The sequence below is a fragment of the Marmota marmota genome, unplaced genomic scaffold, assembly GCF_001458135.2.
Source record: "Marmota marmota marmota unplaced genomic scaffold, marMar, whole genome shotgun sequence".
In the NCBI taxonomy this organism is placed as follows: domain Eukaryota; kingdom Metazoa; phylum Chordata; class Mammalia; order Rodentia; family Sciuridae; genus Marmota; species Marmota marmota.
In genome coordinates, this window is record NW_026000185.1 from 20154745 (window position 1) to 20163517 (window position 8773).

Below are 8773 nucleotides of genomic sequence, written 5' to 3' on the forward strand. Positions count from 1 at the left end.
GAGTTCCGAACCAGCCTCAGCAACTTAGCGAGGACCTAAGAAACTCAGTGAGACCCTTGTTTCAAAGTAAACAAGGGCTGCGGACTTAGCTCATTGGTAAAATGCCTCTGGGTTCAACCCTCAGTACCAAACAAAGAAAGAAAGACAAATGACATTAATGTGGGTCAGGTAGACCCTGGGTACAAATCATGAGATTAATAATGGTACTGACTATTCTGGGCAGAGTCCAGGGTGAGGGACTCATGAGAATTGAAAAGCCAATTTTTTTCTTTCTTTTATTAAACTAGTGCTGACTACATGTTGCAAATTGTCATGGCAGGATATTGGGAAAAGTTTTCAAATAGTAACAATCACGCCTTGGATAAACCTCATTGGCTACCACCCTGCCACTGTGAAAAGCTGGCTAAAAAGTCATTCTTATAAAGGCTGCGCATAGTGCCTAGAAGGTGGCAAGTGTTCCACTAATGTTTGCTGTTTTAGTTATTCTTCATTAAGGCAGGAGTCTTGCCTGTCTTATCATTGTATCTTAGATGCCTGGCACACAGTCAGAGCTTAATAAATGACAAGGTGAATACATGAAGCTTTGCTGAGGTCAATACTGCTGTTCAGCTTCCAGATTCTCTGCTCTGAGGGATCTGAGAGGCCCTGCCCTAGTCACACAGAGGACCATGAAGACATGTGATCAGCTGCAATGGAGCCAGGCAAGGGCGTCTTCTTTGGCTTTGATCTTGCAGGTGTGGAAGGAGGAAATCTAAACCCTGGGGAGAAGGCCAGGCAGAGGGCCAGTCGTCAAAAGAGAAGGTATTTCTGGGAAATGCTACACATGGACTTATAGGGCCCCAAAGATGACTCAACGGGAAAAGTCAAGAGATGAGGTTTTACATCCTGTAGCCTCCAGCTGTGTGCAGCAGCAGGCACGAGGAAGTCTACGTTCTTTCTGCTTAGGATCATACCTTGTGACATTCCAGCAGGTTGCCAAACACACCTATTACAACCCAGTAGGATCCACCTGCAGTAAACTCAGGGGGCTGTGGAGCAGGGGTCTGTGTGGTAGACAGCAAAACACACCCAAAGCCAGGAGTTAAACAGGAATCAGAAAGTCCTGGATTAGTTTGAGGAATATACAGAAGTCACTGGCTCAAAGGATCCAGAGATTTCCTGAGCTAAGGCATGATGTGTTCAACAAGATTATCAAATTAAGATTAATAAAGGGGCTGGAGATGTAGCTCAGTGGTAGAGTGCCCCGGGTTCAATACCCTGCATGGCTAGGGGACCCTAAATGTGTTGCTAAGACCCCATAACCCTGGTCCAGAGAAACTCTGAAATTTTACAGCTGTGCTTGCAATTTTCCTGGCTTTGTGATATCCTTAACTTGAATATAAATGGATGCCGGTTTTTTATTTATTTAATTTTTGTACCAGGGATTGAGCCCAAGGGCATTTAACCATGAAATCATATCCCCAGCCCTTTTAAATTTTTTTTTTTTTTATTTTGAGACAAGACTTCACTAAGTTGCCGAGGTTGGCTTTGAACTTGTAATCCTCCTGCCTCAGCTTCCCCAGCTTCTGGGATTACAGGTGTGAACCACTGTGCTGGGCTTTTAATACATTTTTAAATGAAAAAAAAAAATCACTCCTACTAGAAGGATCTGAACCATGGGCCACGCGTGCCCCATAGAGGTGCCGTTGCTGCTCTGCTGTCCTGGATGGTGGTCAGTTCTTGGGATTGCCTATGGGCTACTGATCTTCAAAGGTCAAGTTCTGAGGAAGGTCAAGAGGATTCCCAGGATGATCTTTGAGATCAGCCTGGTGGCTTTCACTCTGAGACATGCATTGGTCCAGATGGGGAAGATGGATTCAGTTTTGCAGGGCTGTCAGGTTAGTGTACACTGAGTCGCGTTAGGAGACGGGGCGCCTCCTGGAGCTGAGCCCGCTGTGCTGCTGGTGCAGAACCTGAGCCACCATGCTGCTTCAGACCCAGACCCCTAGGGGCCATGAATCCGGAGGGCACCCCAGACATTGATGGCGCTGTCCGCATCACCTCCTAAGAGCGACCCTGAGCCCAAGCCCAACACAGCCCTGGGCAGCCTAGGAGCCTGAGGCTGTACTTCTGTAATCCTATTCTTGTGAGAAAATATCTTTTAGTTACTGAAAATAAAAAGGAGAGAATATGGGATGTACATACTCTCCATAATGGTGACATCCTAGACTGGAACTATAGAGAATTTTATTTTCTCCATTATATATTTTAGATTTTGGACTTTATTTATTTTTGGTACCAGGGACTGAACCCAGAGGGGATTAACCAATAAGCCACTTCCCCAGCCTTTTAAATTTTGAGACAGGGCCTTGAGAAGTTGCTGAGGCTGGCTTTGAACTTACAGCCCTCCTGCTGTAGGATCCTGAGCTGCTGGGATTGCAGTGGCCACCACGCCCAGCTTTACAATGTATAATTTATAAGCAGATAAAAGGCAATTTTTATGAGTTAATGTATTTCATCCTCTTGCTTCTTCATATTCCATGCATATGATGCCACCTTCTGGTGGCTTTTTGTGTATGCATCAGGGACAAAAACCATTGAATTGTCAAGTTTCCTGCACCTGTCTGCCTGAGGTGTTTGAGCTGTGCCCCTGAGTCCAATCCCTGGTACCAACAAAACAAAACAAAACAAAAACCCCCCAAATAAAAAACAAAACAAAACAAAAAACCAAACGTGTTTGACTCAGTCAGGGAGATGTGCAGATGAACAGGAGACATGGAGGTGAGGACACAGATAAATATGCTCCAGGCGCCTCTGGAGAGGCCCAGGAGACTGACATGAAGAGGGAGGTGGGTTTGGTTGGGAGGGAGGGAGGCGGGAAAGAAGACAGGGATACCAGAACATGAACACATTTGCTTTTTGTGGGTGGTTGTTGTTGTAGATGAACATAATAGCTTTATTTTATTTTATTTATTTCTATGTGGTGCTGAGGATCAAACCCAGTGCCTCATGTGTGCGAGGTAAATGCTCTACCACTGAGCCACAACCCCAGCCCCACATTTGCATTTTTAAAAGACCACTCTGGTCAGAAGAGATTTGGGGAGTCCATTTAAGAGTGTATAGCTCCATCCTAGTGGTGGATACTTATCCCAGAGAAATCCCCACATAGGCCATGAGGGGACAAGCAGGAAGTCACTCACTATGGCATTGTGGCAGCAAGTAATGGGAGGAAATTTAGAAGTCCACCATCAGGGGTCCAAATGACTAAAATGTGGGTACCTGCTTTGAAATGCCACATGCTTATTCTAAGTCACATATTAGAAGTACTAATATGTGACTTAGAATAAGTCAAGGACAGTTCTAAAAAGTAAGTCCTGAACGGAAAAAGAAATCGAATGAGCTTTATAGCACAATACCAATGAGCCTGGGTGTGGTGGTGCACGCCTGTAGTCCCAGCTTCTTGGAAGGCTGAAGCAGGAGGATTGCAAGTTTGAGGCCAATCTGGGAAATTTGGCAAGACCTTGTTTTGGAATAAAAATCATAAAGGACTGGGGGCAGGTGTAGCTCACTTTTAGAATGCCCCCAGATTCAATCTCCAGCACGGCATGACAGATAGACAGACAAAAAAAACCCATGATGGGCTGGGATTGTGGCTCAGGGGTAGAGCGCTCACTTAGCATGGGCGGAACCTGGGTTCGATTCTCAGCACCACATAAAAAAATAAAGGCACTGTGTTGTGTCCATCTACAAAAAAGATTCTCTCTCTCTCCCCCCCTTAAAAAAAAAAACCACGATGAAAATATGAGACCACTGACCATGTTTTACAAGGACATTCCCATGTCCTACTGGTGAAAGGGGGAAGAGTAAAGAAAAAAGTTAAAGGGACAAAAATATATAAACCCAGAGAGAGGCCAAGCAGAGCCAAGTGGTGATAGCGTGTCATGAAGGAGAAATGAGCATCTCAACCTCAGCACCTGATTAAAACAATAGCTGGCATGCTGGCACAGGCCTGGAATCCCAGCAACTTGGGGGGCTGAGTAGGAGGATCACAAGTTTGAGGCCCAACCTGACCAACCTAGAGAGACCCTCTCTCAAAATAAATTTTTAAAAGGGCTAGGATAGGGCCAGGGTTGTGGCTCAGTGGTAGAGTGCTTTTCTAGCACGCATAAGGCACTGGGTTTGATCCCTGGCACCATATAGAAAATAAAAACAAATAAAATAAAGGCATTGTGTCCAACTACAACTAAAAAAATATTAAAATGTTGGGTTCAATCTCCAGTACCAGGGCAGAGGGGGAGGGGAAGTAGATGGATTGTGTTCTGTGGATGAACACATATAAAGCATTTTCTGCAGTGCCTGACACGCAGTAAATGCCCAACAAGTCTGTTTTTATACAGCAAATACTTAGTGATAGGTTGAATATGAGAGGAAAGGAAAGGGTGATGTTGAGGATAGGTACTAGTTCAGAATTATGCTGAGACTGCTAGGTGCAGTGGCGCAGGCCTGTAATCCCAGAGGCTCAGGAAGCTGAGGCAGGAGGATTGGGAGTTCAAAGCCAGCCTCAGCAAAAGGGATGCACTAAGCAACTCAGGGAGACCCTATTTCTAACTAAAATACAAAATAGGGCTGGGAATGTGGCTCAGGTGCCCCTGAGTTCAATCTCTGGTACCCCCGCCTCAAAAAAAAATTATGCTGAGTGGGAGATGAGGTGAAGAAATGAAAATGATGATAGATAATTCTTTTGAGAAATCTGGATATGAATGAGAAGACAGAAATAAAGACAGAGCTCTCCCTTACATGTGGGCAATACTCTACAACACCCATTTCTTTTTTTTTTTTTGAGACAGCGTCTCCCTATTTTGTCCAGGTTAAGTTCAAATGATCCTCAGCTTCCTAACTAGCTGGGAACACAGGCATGTGCCACTAACACGTTTTCTAAGTTAATATATGTTTACTGTAGAAAATCAGGAATTAACGAAAAATTTAAAAAAAATTGTGAACCACAAGAATGGAATCCTAATTAGAATAAGTTATACTCCATGTATGTATAAGATGCCAAAATATACTTTACCATCCTGTATATGTAAAAAGAATAAATGAAAATACTGAAAAAAGCAATTATGAGCCTCAAATCTCTCCTCATGAGCAACTACAGTGGATATTTGTCATTCGGGAAAGCTCCTAAGAACTTCATGAATGTAAAATTTGTGAAATCCTTAAATAGCATAATATTCACAAAATACAGGAGGTAGAACTGAGATTGGGTAGACTGTTCCTACCAATCATTGAGCTAGAGACCACAGAGAAGAAATTCAAGTTTGATGGAAGAAAATGATATGTTAATTTGGGGGCTGAAAGTTTCAGTGATGAAGTCTGAGATTTTCTAATAAATAGGAAAATATCAATGGCCTGTTAAGTACCAGGTACTGTGCTAAGTATGGGGAATACTTCAATGAACAAAACAGATGAGCCTCACCCCAGAGAGCTTGCAAGTCTATCAAATAATCCACTAATATATAATTATATATTATATAGGAGTTCTGTAAGAAATCATAAGGTACAAGATGGCTTTTGACAAACATCATAGGAGCTAAATATTTGCATATCCACATTCTTAATTTCCTGGGGAGATTCTGTAAAATTGTGATTTTCTAGATTAAAGAACGGTTTATAATTTGTTTCTAATTATTAAAACACTTTATATTTTTTAAGCAGTTAAACTGAGTTGAAATTGCAGATTTTTTACAACCCCTGTGGGGTACTCCTTTCCCCATCAAAAATCTGCTCTATTTTTTTTTTTTTTCTGATGCTGGGGATGAAACCCATGGTCTCGCGCATCCTAGGCGAGCGCTCCACTCTCGCTTTTAAGTACATTTGCTTTTTACAGCAGCTTTGGGATGTGGGAGAAAGCACTGAAAACACACAAGCACCGTGGTTTGTGGAGTCGTGCACAGGTGTCAATTTAAAAACCACATTTCCCAAGAGGCAGCGCGGCACGTCACAGAGGAAGGGCCGCGCATGCGCACGAAAGCCCTCAGCGCTCAACCAAGCTCATAAAAGGAAAAAAAGCGTGTGTGGTTCTCGACGTGCCGCGAATCTTCGAACGCAAGTGCGTTACCATCCGCAGACTCTGAAAAAGCGTTCGCGGGACGCACCTACTGTCGCCGTCGCAATTTCCAGCGCGACGCGTTTGTTCCGCTTGAGATTCGGTAGGTGGGGCTGTGCCGCGGGCCTGGGAACGCCTGAGAAAGGCGGGCACGGAGGGCCGAGGTCCTTCTTCCGCGCTCCGGTTCGGGGCCTCGCTGAGAGCCGCCTTCGAGGGGCCGTGCGCACGCGCCCTGAGCGGAAAGGGGCGGAGTTCGGGAAGGGCGCCTGGCGCCGGCCCCCCGGGGTCTGCGCGTGCGCCCTTTCGTCCCCGGGGAGGGTGGGAAGCCACGCCACGCCACGCCACGCCGCGCCCAGCTTGACTAGGGAGCCCGCCCCCGGTAGGGTACTCAGGCGCTAGAAGTTGAGCAGTGAGGATGAGTCCCTGGACACCTGCACTTTTTTCTCCTTGTCCCCCAAATGCCCAACAACCTCATTCACTCTCTTTCACCTTCCAGCTACCTCCAGTTAACCTCATTTGCATCCAAGGGATAGACCCATTAGCAGCTTTTTCTCTTCCAGTCTCTTCAACTCCCTTATGGCAGGCCGTTTGCTCCGCTAGTCCCCTGAAACAGTCCACTGGTGGTTTTCCAAAGCCACCAATGATTTCTGGGTCACCAAGTTCAATGGTCAGTTAGTTCTAGGTCCTGAGCAGGATTTGATGCAGTAGATCTCTGCCCCTTGTTGACCCCTGTCCCCGCTTCCTTCTCCTTCATTCTGTTAGCACATATTTACCCTTGAGGCTTAGTTTCATTTCCGGGTGTCTGATTGTGAGTATTCTCTTTGGCACTTGGCACATGGTACATGGTATGCCCTCACCCCCCTACTTTTTTTTTTTTTTTTGGCATTACTGGGGATTGAACCCAGAACTTCCCAGGGCTTTGGCCCATGCGAAGCAAGCTCGTTCTCTACTCCAGCCTTTTCTAAATCACATTTTGTGACAGAATCTTGCTAAAGTTCTTCAGGCTGGCCTCCAAGTTATGATCCCTCTGCCTCAGCTTGCTGAGTATCTGGGGTCACAGGCACATGCCGATGCACTCAGCCTGGGAGGGCCTTTCTGCCTGAGAATTTGTTTTCAGTTCTTTGACATTCTCTGTTATTATTAACTCAGGGTTATCCATTTATCTGCTTTATCTTCTGTCTCCTTTAGTGCTTATTTCTCCTACGGATAATTATATGGAACTGTAGTCATACGGCAGCTAGCTGTAGGAAAACATTCTGAAAAATGCATTTTTAGGTGTTTTCATTGTGCATTATAGAGCACACCTATACAAACCCAGACATTCCTAGGCTATAAGATATAGCCTGTTGCTCCTAGGCTACAACTCTGTATAGCATGTTACTGTACTAAATACTGTAGGTAATTGTCACAAAATAGTACCTTTTATGTATCCAAGCATAAGGAAAGTTATAGTAAAAATATTAGGCAGTAGGAATTTTTCGGCTCCATTATAATATTATGCAACCACCATCAATATTTGGTCTATTCTTGACTAAAATGGCATTATGCAGTGTATAACTGTTTAATGCCTGGGTTCTTTTCTGGACTGTTTCCTAAGAGGAAGATGGGACTCTTTGTCTCATTCACTGTTATATATCCCTTGTGCCTGCTACAGAGTAGATTCCTAGAGCTATGATGGTAAAAATAGTGTTGCACATGTGGTAAAAAAACAGATCAGTGTCACAGGTGACCAAGAAAAAAAAGAAATTGGATTTCATAGCAATTTAAAAACATCCAAGGACACAACTCAAAAAAGACAAAGCAACTTAAAAATGGATGAAGGCAACTCTCTAAGATACATAAATGGCCAACAAGCAAGCACAAGAAAAGATGCTTCCTGTCATTAGCCATCGGGGACATGTCAATCAAAACTAGTGATATCACTTCAGGCTTACTAGGATGGCTGTAATAAAAAGACAGGTGACAGATGTGTTAGTATAGATGAAGACAGTGGAGCCCTCACATTGCTGGTGGGAATGTAAAATGGTTTACCCACATTGGGAATAGGCAGTTCCTCTGAATATTAAACATAGAGTCACCATATAATCCAGTGATGGATACCCACACCTAAATATATACCGAGAACATGAAAAAAATATGTCCATCCAGGGCTGGGGCTGTGGTTAGTGGTAGAGCACTTGCCATGCGTGAAGCACTGGTTTTGATCCTCAAGACCACATAAAAATAAAGATATTGTATCCATATTTTTTTAAAAATATGTCCACACAAAAACTATATGTGAGTGTTCATCATTCATAATAGCCCAGAAGTGGACACAACCCAAATGGTCATCAGTTGATGAATTTATATACAAAATGTGATGTACCAAAACAATGGAATATTATTCAGTAGTATGAGGAAATGAAGTGCAATGCAGGCAAATCTAAAGAGGCAGAAGCTGGGCACCGTGATGCACACCTGTAATCCCAGCAGCTTGGGAGACTGAGGGAGGAGGATCGAAAGTTCAAAGCCAGCTTCAGCAAAAACGAGGTGCTAAGCAACTCAGTGACACTCTGTCTCTAAATAGAATACAAAATAGGGCTGGGGATGTGGCTCAGTGGCTGGGTGTCCCCGAGTTCAATCCCAGGCCCCCCCCCCCCAAAAAAAATAGGCAAGAACCCGTACATTAGTATGTGCTAGACTACGGTG

At 44.2% G+C, this 8773-nt stretch overlaps 1 protein-coding gene and 2 long non-coding RNA genes across 5 annotated transcripts in view; 1 reads left to right on the forward strand and 2 right to left on the reverse strand.

The window, feature by feature from the left end:
• Positions 1 to 249: 249 nt before the first annotated feature.
• LOC125612360 lies at positions 250 to 6555 on the reverse strand. Its single transcript, XR_007342716.1, has 2 exons — positions 6135 to 6555; positions 250 to 758 (listed from the first exon to the last, which is right to left on the reverse strand). It is a non-coding gene; the product is annotated as an uncharacterized LOC125612360 (long non-coding RNA).
• Positions 6003 to 8773, forward strand: part of Sgf29 (SAGA complex associated factor 29) — a 15100-nt gene continuing 12329 nt past the window's right edge. Inside the window, exon 1 of one of the 3 annotated variants that reach the window (XM_048789743.1) lies at positions 6003 to 6188. The gene's annotated coding sequence lies outside the window, so the exon portion shown is untranslated. The remainder of the gene's footprint in view (positions 6189 to 8773) is intronic. The other 2 variants (XM_048789744.1, XM_015491232.2) reach the window with 2 other exon arrangements.
• The window catches only part of LOC125612358, a 27365-nt gene continuing 25146 nt past the window's right edge, over positions 6555 to 8773 (reverse strand). Inside the window, exon 4 of the long non-coding RNA XR_007342714.1 lies at positions 6555 to 6565. This is a non-coding gene — a long non-coding RNA (uncharacterized LOC125612358). The remainder of the gene's footprint in view (positions 6566 to 8773) is intronic.